Source organism: Ambystoma mexicanum, chromosome 14 (genome assembly GCF_040938575.1).
Source record: "Ambystoma mexicanum isolate Mex_15411 chromosome 14, UKY_AmexF1_1, whole genome shotgun sequence".
Lineage (NCBI taxonomy): Eukaryota > Metazoa > Chordata > Amphibia > Caudata > Ambystomatidae > Ambystoma > Ambystoma mexicanum.
Window position 1 is genome coordinate 70,152,060 of NC_090940.1, and position 16,488 is coordinate 70,168,547.

Here is a 16,488-nt window from a genome sequence, read left to right on the forward strand (position 1 = left end):
GCGACCACATAAGACACCCTAACAGCGGCAAGAAAATAATGCTAATAGACTTTGCCACTTGTGAAAGTAAAACTGTGATCTACGGACTAAAGTGTCCATGTGTAAAGTATTACGTGGGTAAGACCATTTGCAAAGCACGTGAGAGATGGACTGAACATAAATCCAACATACGAACAGGCAACATTAAATCCCCAGTCGCCAGGCATTTTAAAGAAAACGGACATAACATATCTCAATTCAGACTAGTTGTAACTGAGGTGATTCGAGCAGCCCCGAGAGGGGGAGACTTAGCCAAATGATTGGCACAAAGAGAACTATACTGGATCCATAAATTGGATGCCATGACCCCATTAGGCCTAAACGAAGACTTTTACTTGGGTCCATTCCTATGAAATGTTCCATGTTTTGATGTAGTTAAGTCCAATACACACATCTACCATTGCAATCTCTGTATGTAAGTTACCTACCAAAAAACCTAATTACGCAATTGATCCATGTGACATAAGGGGACCTATTACTGGTTAGACTGTAAGTCTCCTAGCATTGAGACAGACTTTAAATGTGAAACATTGTATGCAATGACATAAGTACCAACTAGGTATTATCTGTTCTAAAGAGCTCTTAATGATAAGCACTTCATTGAATACATGTCTCGAGGAACTGTTTAAATATGTACAAGAGTTCTCCCCTTTTTTAAAAAAAAACAGTGCCTAAAAGAATGTAAGCCTTATTGACAGGCGAGTTGACTCACAAATTGTATATTCAGATGGGCTTTTAAGGTATACACCCGCATTAATCAGAACTTCCTCACAGAACCACATGAAGTGTAATTACCCAACTTTTAATCCCACTACCGTTTTCAGTATTTACCCATTGACCTACCCTTACCTAATTCCCGTCTAGAACTTTTTTCTTAAAATGCAAACCAGGGATCACAAACGGGCACCATTTCCGCCCGCGAGAAGTGTAAGCTTTATAGTGTCCTTCTTCTCAAAATTCATACTAAGGTTAAGGTCTCTTCGCTGTAACAGCAATTTTTTATTTTTCCGCGATCAATAGCTATATATAATTTTTCAATTTTTTGTACATGTTGGATAGTTCATCCAATGACGTCTGTTATCCATGACGTCATATTTACCCTCTAGAATATTATGATATTTATCGGACCTTCGTAAGTTTCATTGTACCCGCAACGCACGCACATAACATTTCCCCATTTGTTTACATTAGTCACGTCACCATACGCCACTGCGTGGTGACGTCATTGTCAAGTGCCACTATTGTTACGCCCACCCGTTACTCTGATCACGAGCACGGGAACGGACTTGTCATTCTCTTTGGCCGGACTCAGAAGGTATGCACATCTAACTCTGCTCCTACTTTATTACTTTTTTACTCTACTTATTCCTTATCTAAAGCACACTCTATTTATACTTTCCCAACACTAGAGTACATCACGACCCAGGCTACTGAGATGATTTTTCAGCTCGTGTTCTTCCCGATCCTCCGGGTTGAAATTATGACCATTCACCGTCATGGTGACCACTTTTCAAACCACAAGGGTAAACTCAAACTTTTGAGATGAATATTCTTATGTAGAGGCGTAGCCATTCCCCAATGAATATACAGTCCTTTTTTTTAAATCACTACTTATGAACACCTCGTCACAAATTGATGAACCACATGGCCATTTACAATCTATCGACAACCATTATGATGTCACCGCCTAGAACGCCTCCATTAGGCTGACACATGTTTAAATTCTTTAATTGTTTGCATAGTACGGTTTTTAATTTGAACACAGCAGTATAGACAATACTGAGCACTTGAAATCCGAATTTGTTGAATTTATTGTTGGACACACTTGATTATCTATGGAAGAATAGACCGAACAACTACATAATTGAATAACTGAGTCAATATTTTTTCATTGATGAAATATACCAAAGTAACCGAAATATTGGTTGATCTCTATTAGAGAATATATGTGAATATTATATATTGAATCATGAATGACTTGGAGAATAAGTTACCATATAGGTATTAATATGTTTTTTTTTTAATTTCCCTTTAGATGTGATACATTTTGTTGAATATGCCCCTGAAGAAGAGATGAATTTCTCGAAACGCTTTGGGTCATCTATGAATTATTGAAAATTAAAGAAACTGAAAATACCTGCAATTGATGTGTTGAGGTTCTTCATTGAATACCAAACAATGTTCTTGTTTTTATACAAATTAATAAGTATTGTAAAGTCTCTATACACTCTTACGGTGTATCTAAGTCATATTAATAATTTGGCTCATTCTGAGCTTGTGAAAGTGTGCACATATACTTTGCTTTCGTATATTTCACAACCCATATGCCAGGGTTGACTGTTATCTCCCCTGCACCTTAAATTTTCTAAAAGCATGTTTGTGCTATTTAAGATCTATCAAATTTTACAAATATCTTAAAGAGGAGTGCATGGTGAACACATATGTGGTTTTAGACAACAAATACTACCAGTCCACAAGTAGTATTGAAATTTGCACTATATACTTATGTTACTTACCCTCACTCACTCAACTGTGATGGATAAAACAGTTTAAAATTTCTGTTTCAAGCTCATTTGGGCTTAAATGTATTTTTACAGGTTCATTTGTTGTTTTTTCTTACGAACCTACTGTTTTTAGATGTATGTTTGAATTTTTGAATAAATATAATTCTCTCAATCATCTTGTGACCTTCATAAACTAGTATACAAACTAGATACTTGCCTCCTTCAAGCCTACCACCCCTAAACAGTTGAAACAGGGGTAGCTGTTGACTCTTCTTTCTCTTACGAGGTGTAACCAGTGCCAGGTGGTGCTGAGTCGCGAGAGACTTGGTGCGTACAGCTTTGGTACGACAACCATGAAGCGACCCCTCACTTTGTTCCACACTGCGGACATTCGCAAGGTAGTGCCATGTGCAGAGCATAGTCGATTGAGTTCCTCCACAGCATCCTCCGTGTCTGATCCTCTCCCCACAAGAGACACTCCTGTGGGGGAGCGCCTCCCTCCAGCTGCCTCACAAGCCATTCGCAATGCTGTTGACGCTTACCTTTCAAAGTTGACAATAGTGTGTATGTATTGTGACGCAGTACTGTGCAGGGGGGAGAGTTTTTGAAGTGCTTTGGAGGCTACGGTCACGGAGCACCAGAAGATTTGCTCCTTACCTAAGTAAAGCTCACCCTATATCTTTCTCTGTCCACTTGCCTTTTCTTATCCCCGTGGCTGGTGTCCCTACCTTACCCTCCTTTGGCATTCTATCCTAGTGTGTCGTGCGCTGAGAAGCAATAAATGTGAAAACAACAAAAATTACAGAAAACGGTCTTTTCAGAGCCGCCTTTCTCAGTTTAACAATAGAACTATGAAGTGACCATTGTAGACCCCTGCTGAGTTGTGGAAAAGTTTGCGGACAGTCGTAGGGGACAAAAAGGAGGGTGCAAGCGGAGCAAACACAATGAAGTGTATGCTGGGAGTAAGTGGTGGCTCTGAAAAGAGCCTTTCGGTGGTGTGTTGTGTGGGTCAAAAACTGTGGATTGGAGAAAACGGATTGTCGGTTATTGTGAATCCAAAAGAGGTTGCAATGCATTTTGTACATTGCAAAGAAAAATCTGATTGCCAGCATATGTGAGATGGACTTCATCTCTGTGGAAAATGAAAGAGCTGCGAAACAAAATGTTTTCATTGTGAAATGAGGACATGCCAACATCTCTTAATAAGGCACAAACAGCCTTATTCACATTGCGTCTCTCTTTCTCCATTTGTGGACCAAAAGCAGACGAACGCAGCCATATTTGTCTTTGTGCAATACGGGGGAAAAGTATTTGACAATTTGGAAACATGTGCATGAGCTTTGCAAGTCCTTCCTTCATTGCATATTGCAAAGAAATTCCAGAGACATGGCCTAAACTGTTTCCTCCGCAATGAATGATAACTATATCTGGAAGGCGCTCTGTCGGTAAAGTAACACAGAGAGGTACCAAGTCCAGCCACCTCATGCCACGCACCCTATGGCAGTGCACTTCCACAAGAGGAAATCCGAGATCTGCAGATAAACTGCAGCTTTCTGCATGCACCTTCAACCAATGTATCGATGAGTCTCCCAAAATCCAGATAATCTGTTTTCGAGCACGCAAAGCCATGGCTGTGTGGTCTCCTGTCAGGGGGAAGACGGTCTTACTAAATCTCGCCGTTCAGAACACACCTACTGAACTTTATTGACCAATCCCTAGCTCCACTCCTTCTGATTTGCATGCGTCTCCACCCCAGAATCCCCATTGGTGATATGCGCTGGCTGCAAACTACCGCCATGTCCGCGGACATGTATAGGATCACAGCGTGATGACAGTACATTAAAGTATTATTCCCCTTTTTCCCCTTTAAGGTGGGCTCTGAAAAGAGCCGTTTTCTTTTTTTTTTGGGCAGATACCTTACAGACATCTGTAATTTTGTTTATTTTTTTGTATTTTTTGTCCTTACTTTACTCCTACAACCATTACAGAGTCTTCTCTAAAGCAAGCCTTACGTTCCAAAAGAACATCACATTTCCCAAAGAAGATAGCGCAACACCATCTGCTTCAAAATAATCCGCATTACTTGGAACAATGTTTTCGTGGCTGCAGAAAATCATACCAGCTCGTAACATAAAAGCACGCATGCCGCGATTAATGATACATCTCCCAATACTTTGATCTGGACAGAAAAAAGAATTGTTGTCCCATTTTACTCTAGGGAGTAAACCAGAAAAAAATACTTTTGCAGGTGGAAAGATGTTCATGAGTGCTTGAACCAACTGTTCCAAATCTGCCAACAAAGTACGTGAACTCACGTAGCCCAAATGGCAAGCACCGTAGTGCAAAATTACCGCATGAGGAGAGGTCATTATACGTATGTCTCAGCAAATTTGCAGAATTGCCGCAACATTGGCATCAGTCTCAGCGTTCCACACCACCTCCACTCCTCTCACATCGAAATGGTGTGCCACATGCCTACTCTCGGCATAGTGTTGTAAACCATGGACGAAAATGTCTCCAAGCACCAAAACCCTGACCCTCTCCACCTCTGCCATCTTCAGTGTACGCACCGTCTTTCGACACAAAAGAGTAATGTGAACATCTGATTGGCTGATGCCTACAGTCTCCTTTCCATGCAGGATTTGCTGTAGAAACCCGTATGTGACATGCCCTACCCGCGGACAAGCGTTGCCTATGTTCGGCACATAACTCTTACCCAGTCCTTCCACCCTTTCCACAGCGGTAGCAAATCAAGTCCTTCATTGGACACAACTAAGCAGTCACACAACCATCCACCAATCACATTGAACATTGCTAAATCTAACTCCGTCATCAACATTGCGCACTTCAAAATTACTGTCGATAATTATGAATGGAAGTCACATATCATTGCAAAGCACCTACTTCACAAGCTACTGTGCAAGTGTTGCAAATGTCTACGTACAGCTCCATGCATGCACACATACATGAGTATAGAGTACAGGTATGTATATTTTAATCAGAGAACATGTGCAACCCTTATGATTTAATTTAAACGAATTAATGCCACTAAATGTGCATATGCAATACATACCAACGCTCCCCCTTTTAAGTGCAAGATGTCCGATTTATCATTGACAAACCGCACAACTTCTTACTGTCTTCCACATAACCTATACATACGTTGCAAGCATGCCTATTTAGGACGAAACTCAATTTTGTATTAGAAAATGTCCGAGTTGTGTACTGTGTACGGCCTACAGTAATGCTACTTGCAATGTAATCGTAATCGTATAAGAAAAGTAAGCGCTCCCGATTGCTGTGGTGACATCTCCCTCTGAGGGTCTCACGATTTTTCGGCATCATGCTTTTAATTTGCAAGTAGAACATTTTTTCCCATCTACTACTATGCCCTAAGGCTTACAAACGTTTCTCCTATAGATAGTACATCTTGTAAAAAACAAGGCATTTTCATAACCTTAAAATTGTTAGAAATTTTGAAGGACTTGCAAGTAACATATTGCAAATACCATGCAAAGGCTGCACAGAGTGAAGTGAAATGCACACATGCACTGGGTTGAAATATGAAAGGAGAATGCTCTGACGAAAGATGCACAATTAATGTGTGCAGTATCATCACTGCTGTAAACACACAAAGTAATTAATTTTGATTTTTTGAATCACAGTGAAGACTACTCTCCTGAGAATCAACTGCATCTACACTGCAGACGACATATCCGAAGAAACCTGGTCATTTTGCAAAAAAAAGTAAGTACAGTACTACCTTTATATTATAACTAATTCTCAAAGAGGGTGCATGGGTTATTTGTTTAATTTGGGCACCAAATCAAACATTGATTTCTGAACCATTGCCTCCTATAAATATCCATTTATTGAACAAAGAATAACAGGCAGAATGGCTCACAAATCCCTGTGTGTTTGGAACTCAAATAACATACGTAATGCTTAGAAGGTTAGATTTAGAAAAGAAGTTGCTGTTGCAAGTTTATGGCATTTCGTTTATTAATAATGCTTCTCGTCACCACTAGGCCACTTTGTACTCTCATCTGAAGCACATTGCAGTAGTATACAAACAGTAAAATAGCCTTACCAAATCATTGCAAGAATCCAATGCACATTCACACACATTACAAAGAGCTTCCCCATCAGACTCATGCATGTATGCACACAGCACACATACATTGTTCAACAGACCAAAGTATGCCTTCTTTTTTTCAACAGACACCAAAGAATGCCTACCAAAAAGCAACTCTGTAGTAAGGAACGCAGAAGTAAAGCAAATAAAAATAAAAGAGCCCAATCTAAGCATCCATCTGTTGTAGAGTTTGTAGAGAATGGTGGAACAAACCAGCTAATGCAGTCGGTTAGCAAATAAAGGAAGCTTCAACTACCGGAACTTTACCTCCTCTATCAAAATGTGTCACAAAACACAAAAATGTTGGCAAGAAATTGGCTACCAGTACGGCTAACAATGCTCCTAATAATCCTGATAGTGTAACAAGAACCCATAGTAAAAAAAGTATTTTATCAAAAATGTTTTGTCACAGAGTCCTTCAGAATCTACTTAGAAGAGGACCGAAATCATCCTCACCCCTTAAAACCTACCATAGAAAGTTAATCCTACAAACTCTTGTGGACAGTGCAATCCTTCTCAAAAGAAAATTGTTTATATTAGTGTTAAATAGGATGAAAGCACTAACAAAACTAAGTACTAAACTACAAAAGAAACTCAGCAATAAACGGAATGTGAACAAAAATAATTTCTTAAATGTTTGTGGTGGTGAATGGAGTCACACGACAACCACAGAACCATATTTTAATGAAGAAGCATACAAACAAAATCAAACAAAGACAATTGCCATCCATAGCAGTGGACGAGGGTATGAGAAAATCAAAACTACCATCATGGAAGAAACACTGCTTACAAAAGTATCCCCTGAAAACTCAGTATTACCTCTCAATTCAGCTGAACCACACGGTCCAGTATACAAATGGCCGTGCACATCAATGTGTGCAATTCCAAACAAAGCTTTCAAATCTTTACGTCAGTTCCTCAATCAGTATGTAAAAGGTAAAGACAAAAGTAAAATGAAAGTGCTGCAAAATATGGATATTTGTCCAGTGCGCAAATACACAGGACTACAAGGACATTCATTAGCCTGCATTTCTGGGCCTATTTGCAAAAGCACCTTCTATGATATCAAAAAGATATCAATACATCATTCAAATGTAAGAAATCTAATGTATAAAATATACTGTGCAAAATATCCAGCTTCAGAAGTAGGCAATTTAAATAACACTCTTCTGCATGGTACACCCAAATACTTACAAGAAGAAATTGACCGTATTCAGAGAAAGCATTTTGGAAGTGAAAGCCACTTTCAAAATGCAATAGTTCTAGAACATAGTAGCAACAATTCTGCACATAGCAACCTTCTATTACACACATACCGAAAAGAAATAGTAAAATTTAAAAGGTCATCGGCTGAAGTACCAAACCATGTGTGTGTGTGTTGCCGCAGAAAGTTTTACAAAGGGAACACAAAAAATGTAGACATAGCATACAAATAGAAGACAATGAAGATTCTAAATGGTTTGAATTAGCTCTCTACCTTTTAGCAGAAAACAAATATGAACTAACTGAACACCTAATATGTTGCAGTTACTGTACTACAAAATTAGACAACAACCACACTCCTTCATGTGCTATTACAAATAATTTGGAATTGTTCCCACTACCAAAAATCCTGCAACAACTCAATTTGTATGAGAGCATAATAATTCAAACAGTTCACCCATTTCAAGCAATTATACACCTTCATCCAAAAACAGCAAAATTATCTTCCTCAGAACTGGTGAAAGGCATTTGTGGCAAAGTAGTTTATTTTCCATTAGATCTAACGGAAAATGTACACACTCTAGGAGTGCAACGTTCAATAGGGCATTCTTTAATAGTCTTGGTAAATGGTGTACCAACAAAGGACAAACGAATTTGGTAACGACTGGTGGACTTACATAAAATTGGACAAGCATTGCAATATCTAAAAAAAATAACGAGTACTACAAGGAAATAAATAGTGATGAAAGCTTAAGGGAAACAACTGAAATAATTCAAGAGCCATTAGAAAATGGATAATTCGAACTTCTGGATCCTGCTACAGTATCCACTCTTTTGGACCAATACACAATTCATCCATTGCATTCCAATGAAAGCATAGATGATGCACTAGAAACTTACCAAATGCAACAAACCAAAGGGTCACCAATGAGTATATGGGAAAAAAGTATAGAAGCACGTGCTTTTCCACTGCTATTTCCTACTGGCAAAGGTGGAAGATACGATGATAGACCCACTCAGATTGGGGCATCAGAATACCGCTCATTATGAATGTATTCGCAAGCTCCCAGATTTAGACAAAATGTGGAATACATATTCCACCTACTCTATGAAAGTGAATTAGCAACGCTATGTTACGGAGTTGTACACATTTTGAAATCTGGAACCCACTTTCAAAATATGTCAGCTACGCAGTTAATACAAAAAGTACAGGAAAAAGATGAGGTTTTACAATCAAGTATAACAAATTTGTTTGCAAACATGCGTAGTACAAAGGAATACTGGTTCCGACGGCACGGAGACGTGTGTTGTATGATCAGAAACCTTGGACCAGCGACTTGGTTTGTTATGCTAAATTGTGCAGAATATGCATGGGAAGATTTACATGAGTTCCTACACATAGCAAACAGCAACAAAAAAAACATAGATATATTAATACCTGGAGAACTTTGCTCTCTAGATCCAGTTAATGTGTCAAGATATTTCCATCATCGTTTCATTGCCATGCTACACTTTATTTGCAATAAAACTGTTCCTCCCCGTGGAGCAGTGCAACACTTCTTTTGGAGAAAAGAATATCAAGCGAGAGGATCACCACATATTCACATGCTGTTATGGATCAAAGGTGCACCGAAATTTGGTCACGACAGTGATAGCACTGTTTTGCAGTTTATCCAAAAATATGTCACTTGTGAAATCCCTTCATAACAGACACATAGTGAGCTGCATTGGCAGATTTTACAATTTCAAAGACACAAATGTGGCAAATATTGTCGACACAAATACAAAAACAAAGGTAAATACTACACCAAATGCTGCTTTGGTTTCCCTAGACCAGTTACAGAAATAGGTGAAGTAAACAACTTCATTTCTTGAGTTCGACATAGTGTTAAATGTAACTCACCTAAGAACACGTATTACATAAAAAGAAGGGAAGAATCAAAATATATCAATGATTACAATGCAATCATTGCCCCCTTATGGAATGCAAACATAGATGTGCAGTACATTGCAGACAATTCAACTGCTGTTGCACGATATGTTACAGCCTACTTAACAAAAGCAGAAAAAACAGAGCTTCAAGACCTCTGGGATGACCTAGCATCAGACAAAACATTATCACAGAAATTGTACAGCCTATGCATAAAAATGCTCTCTCAAAAGAGAAAGAACGATATTACATGTCTCTGTTACAACTTTTCAAACCATGTAGAAAAGAGGAAGACATACTAGATAACTATGACTGCTATAAAGATGCTCTCAAAGCAAATGAAAGCGCTATCACCGATGTGAACTTTACGCAGTACAAAACAATGTTACACAATGAGCAGCAACAGGAAGAAGAACTTCAGGCCCAACTAGATAAGGACTCTTCCAACAGTAGTCAACCTTCTGTAACAGGAAGTCAAGAACCACTAGGACAACCACTAATAGCAAATGAGGCTGAAGTAGCTATGGCAGAAGTAGAAAACACCATGTATCAGTATCAAGAAGATACAGAAGACTTAACTGTACAACAAGCAAAACTTAACAAAGATCAGCGCACCATTTTTGAAGACATAACAAAACAAATTGTACATGGTGTACAACATGAACATAAAGAATGTACCTGCCAAAATTACAAACCTATACTGCTGTACGTGAGTGGTGAAGCTGGATCAGGGAAAACATTCTTAATCAAAATCATCAGCAAGTTCCTTCAACAACTGACAAACAACAAACTGTCAGCTGTTGTAACGGCCCCCACAGGTTTAGCTGCCTACAGCATAGGCGGTGTCACTTTACACTGATTACTACTGCTTCCAGTAGAGCATCAAAATAAATTAGACTATTACAAACTTTCTGCAGAAGCTGCAATTTAATTACGCAGAGTATTGAAACAAATGAAAATGCTACTAATAGATGAAGTGAGCATGGTCTCCAACCTAATGTAGTCTTAGATTCACCTCAGATTGCAAGAAGTACTTAAAAGTAACAACGAAGAACTCTTTGCAGGGAAACACATTATTGTTTTCGGAGATCTTCTACAATTGACACCAGTGAAAGGTGAACCTATTTTTAAAACCTTAGGCCACAAACTCTGATGGAAAACTGTTGCTAGCCTAGGTAATGTCAACCTTTGGCAACATTTCCAATACAGAGAATTAACTGAGAACATGCAGCAATCTGCAGATCTCACTTATGCCAATATCTTAAAAGGTATTAGAGTTGGTGTACTATCGCAAGGAGCACAAGTTGTATTGAAAAACCGGCACATTCATGCACTTTATGGCGATAATGCATGTGCAACTGATGTTATAGAACAAATAGCGCACAAAAATGTCAATTGTATGGCCTTAAGGCCAACTCTTGCAAGCTGTTTCAAATTCAATGAAACAATGTTAAATAAAGAAATGCAACCAATAATGGAAATTAGCACCACAGACAAACTAGACGTACATGGTATGACAGTACCCATGTGTGAGCAAGCCACAACAAGACTAAGGGGGTAATTCATAGAATTCAGCGCACAAGTGGCGCACGCGGCTGGCGCACAGTGTGCGCGTGCGAATCCCTGCGCCAGCCGCGTGCGCTAAAATCCATTTCCGCCCACAGCGTATTCATGGATTCCAGCCACCAAAACCAGCCGTGGCGCACAGTGGCGCAGCGACCCTGCAGCAGCGCCAGTTACGCCCCCAAGAACGCCTCTCGCGCAGGGAAAAGCCATCAATATACCCAATCCAGCGCAAAGGGCTGCGCAAACCCTGTGCCAGCACGGCAAGCGGGCTACGTGTATCACAGGGGTGCGCGGGAAGTACCTCACGCGATTGGCCCTGTGTGAGCAGGGTACGTGTATTTCAGGGGTGCGCGGAAAGTCCCACACGCGACATCAGCAGGGCACGTGTATTTCAGGGGTGCGCGGGAAGTTCCACACACGATTTCATCAGGGTACGTGTATTTCGTGGTGCGGGGGAAGTTTCACACGCGACATCAGCAGGGTACGTGTATTCCAGGGGTGCGTGGGAAGTTCCACACGCGATTCCATCAGGGTATGTGTATTTCAGGGGTGCGCGGGAAGTTCCACACGCGATTGGGCCCGTGCGAGCAGGGTACGCGCATTTCAGGGGTGCGCGGGAAGTTCCACACGCGATTCCATCAGGGTACATGTATTTCAGGGGTGCGCGGGGAGCACCACACGTGAATTGCACGTGTGGGTCCTCCCAGGTGTTCCCTCTACACCCTCCATGGCCCCTGCAGGTGGCTCACACCACAGGGGCCTACCCTGCACATGTCCTGCAGGCACACCATCCACCATGGCCATGACCCCCAGCCAACCCACATGTCAACTTGCACTACTGCCCACCAACGCATGTCCCACTGCACCCCCAGCCACCAGGGGCACCCTCCACCAGGCCCCCACCCATGTCTCCCAGCACCCCCACCCCCCAGCAGTGCAGGGGCACCCTCCACCAGGCCCCCACCCATGTCTCCCACCACCCCCACCCCCCAGCACTGTGGGGCACCTGCCAGCAGGCCCCCACCCATGTCCAACTCTTGTCTCCCACCACCCCCACGCCCCAGCACTGTGGGACACCCTCCACCAGGCCCCCACCCATGTCTCCCACCACCCCCACCCCCCAGCACTGTGGGGCACCTGCCAGCAGGCCCCCACCCATGTCCAACTCATGTCTCCCACCACCCCCACCCCCCAGCACTGTGGGCCACCTGCCAGCAGGCCCCCACCCATGACTCCCACCACCCCCACCCCCCAGCAGTGCAGGGGCACCCTCCACCAGGCCCCCACCCATGCCTCCCACCACCCCCACCCCCAGCACTGTGGGGCACCCTCCACCAGGCCCCCACCCATGTCTCCCACCACCCCCACCACCCAGCACTGTGGGGCACCTGCCAGCAGGCCCACACCCATGTCCAACTCATGTTCCCCACCACCCCCACCCCCCAGCACTGTGGGGCACCTGCCATCAGGCCCACACCCATGTCCAACTCATGTTCCCCACCACCCCCACCCCCCAGCACTGTGGGGCACCTGCCAGCAGGCCCACACCCATGTCCAACTCATGTTCCCCACCACCCCCACCCCCCAGCACTGTGGGGCACCTGCCAGCAGGCCCACACCCATGTCCAACTCATGTTCCCCACCACCCCCACCCCCCAGCACTGTGGGGCACCTGCCAGCAGGCCCCCACCAATATCTCCCAGCACCCCCACCCCCCAGCAGTGCAGGGGCACCCACCACCAGGCCCCCACCCATGTCTCTCAGCACCCCCACCCCCAGCCACCAGGGGCAGCCTCCACCAGGCCCCCACCCATGTCTCCCACCACCCCCACCAGTGCAGGGGCAGCCTCCACCAGGCCCCCACCCATGTCTCCCACCATCCCCACTCCCCAGCCACCAGGGGCACCCACCACCAGGCCCCCACCCATGTCTCCCAGCACCCCCACCCCGCAGCCACCAGGGGCAGCCTCCACCAGGCCCCCACCCATGTCTCCCACCACCCCCACCCCCCAGCAGTGCAGGGGCAGCCTCCACCAGGCCCCCACCCATGTCTCCCAGCACCCCCAGCCACCAGGGGCAGCCTCCACCAGGCCCCCACCCATGTCTCCCACCACCCCCAGCCCTAGCAGTGCAGGGGCAGCCTCCACCAGGCCCCCACCCATGCCTCCCAGCACCCCCACCCCCCAGCCACCAGGGGCAGCCTCCACCAGGCCCTCACCCATGTGTCCCACCACCCCCATGCCCCAGCACTGTGGGGCACCTGCCAGCAGGCCCCCACCCATGTCCAACTCATGTTCCCCACCACCCCCACCCCCCAGCACTGTGGGGCACCTGCCAGCAGGCCCCCACCCATGTCTCCCAGCACCCCCACCCCCCAGCAGTGCAGGGGCACCCTCCACCAGGCCCCCACCAATGTCTCCCAGCCCCCCCCACCCCCTAGCACTGTGGGGCACCGGCCAGCAGGCCCACACCCATGTCCAACTCATGTTCCCCACCACCCCCACCCCCCAGCACTGTGGGGCACCTGCCAGCAGGCCCACACCCATGTCCAACTCATGTTCCCCACCACCCCCACCCCCCAGCACTGTGGGGCACCTGCCAGCAGGCCCCCACCCATGTCTCCCAGCACCCCCACCCCCAGCAGTGCAGGGGCACCCACCACCAGGCCCCCACCCATGTCTCCCAGCATTCCCACCCCCCATCCACCAGGGGCAGCCTCCACCAGGCCCCCACCCATGTCTCCCACCACCCCACCCCCCCCAGCAGTGCAGGGGCAGCCTCCACAAGGCCCCCACCCATGTCTCCCAGCACCCCCAGCCACCAGGGGCAGCCTCCACCAGGCCCCCACCCATGTCTCCCACCACCCCCACCCCCCAGCAGTGCAGGGGCAGCCTCCACCAGGCCCCCACCCACGTCTCCCAGCACCCCCACCCCCCAGCCACCAGGGGCAGCCTCCACCAGGCCCCCACCCATGTCTCCCACCACCCCCACCCCCCCAGCAGTGCAGGGGCAGCCTCCACTAGGCCCCCACCCATGTCTCCCAGCACCCCCACCCCCCAGCCACCAGGGGCAGCCTCCACCAGGCCCCCACCCATGTCTCACACCACCCTCACCCCCCCAGCAGTGCAGGGGCAGCCCTGCTCCACCAGGCCCCCACCCATGTCTCCCAGCACCCCCACCCCCCAGCCACCAGGGGCAGCCTCCACCAGGCCCCCACCCATGTCTCCCACCACCCCCACCCCCCAGCAGTGCAGGGGCAGCCTCCACCAGGCCCCCACCCATGTCTCCCTCCACCCCCACCCCCCAGCACTGTGGGGCACCTGCCAGCAGGCCCCCACCCATGTCCAACTCATGTTCCCCACCACCCCACCCCCCAGCACTGTGGGGCACCTGCCAGCAGGCCCCCACCCATGTCCAACTCATGTTCCCCACCGCCCCCACCCCCCAGCACTGTGGGGCTCCTGCCAACAGGCCCACACCCATGTCCAACTCATGTTCCCCACCCCCCGCACCCCCCAGCACTGTGGGGCACCTGCCAGCAGGCCCCCACCCATGTCCAACTCATGTTCCCCACCACCCCAACCCCCCAGCACTGTGGGGCACCTGCCAGCAGGCCATTGCTCCATGGTTAAAATGTGAAAAGAAAATACAATCCAACAGTGAACTATGTACATGGAAACAAGCCAGGGTCCATTATCCCAACAAAAGAAAGGAAACCTATCTAACTACACTAACTAATAAAATAAACTATATACAAAAATGTGGCCAATGTCCGAAAGGTCCAAATAAAATCAAAACAAAAATGAAACCTAACACTACCTACATAACTATGTACAAGGGCAGCGGGCTAGTTTCACGGCTCACTTGTGGATGTCCCGGGCTAGGGCATCATCGAACTCCTGCTCAATGTCCCGGAGGCGGTCCTCCTCCATGGCCCCGAGGGTCCGCAGGGCCGTCGACGTGTCCACCTCCAAACCCCTGCGGATTGCCTCGAGGCACTCGGCCCGCCTCAGGGCCCTCCGCATGGAGTTCTCTGCCCTGACCATTGTGAGCCGTGCCTCTTCCGCCCGCTGCCGCTCCGCATCTATGGCGTGGCCCAACCGCTGCCACACGGAAGACACTCTCTGTCCTGGGTCCTCCTGCCCTCCGGCCGATGCCTGCCCCTCCGATGTTGAAGGCCCAGAGCCTTCATGGCTCCCACCACGTTGCTGCTGCTGCTGTGCCTCTGCCCGTGCACTGCCTCCTGCTGCCTGCACATCCTCCGCCGGCTGGGGTGCAGTCGTAGATGTGGCCACCCCTGCTGGATGTCAAACTCCCGACTGTGGCAGGGATGCCTCCTCCACCAGCCTGGCCGCACCGTCAGAGGCAGCCCCACAGGGCACCCAGGTGACTGATGGGTGGGAAGATGGCACGGAGGGCGACTGGCGCGTAGGGGGTCCAGTTGAGGAGGGGGTCGTAGCAAGCCCCATCAGACGGAGGAATCCGGCCTGGGTGACCTGTCCCAGCAGGCTGATGTGGTCAACGAGCCATTCGAGATGACGTGCAGTCTCCTCATGAAAAGACTGCAGGTCACCTCGCATGGCCCGTTGACGCAACGCCACACCAGCCAGGACAGGCTCAACCCGGACCCGGATAGCCATGTCCGCAGGCAGAGGAAGGCCAGTTGACATGAGCTCATCCCCTGCCTGAAAACGGGTCTGGGCGTAGACATCCCTGCTGGTGCAAGATGATGCAGGGACAGGATCAGGGACAGGATTGCACACAGGCACCTCCGTGGCGGCCTGTGCTGCCTCCTGTCCCTGGTCCTGCACTGCACCACTAGCACCAGTGGGATCCCCACCTCCAGACCCCGTCTCTGGTGCTTGCACGGCCTCCTCCTCCACCAAACCCCCCACCAACCTGGATGACTCCGTGCCATCTTCCCCTGTTGGGCCCTGTGGGGTCCCAGCTGCCCCTTCTGCTGCCGAGGAGTCCAACTCCAACCTCCGCCTATTGGACCTCCCCCCGGCAGCTGCGGCCTGGGATGCGGCACCGGACTCCTCACTCCCCGACGAGATGACAACATGGGAGGGGAGCCGGGCCTTGCATCTCCGGCTGGCGGTGGGATCCCC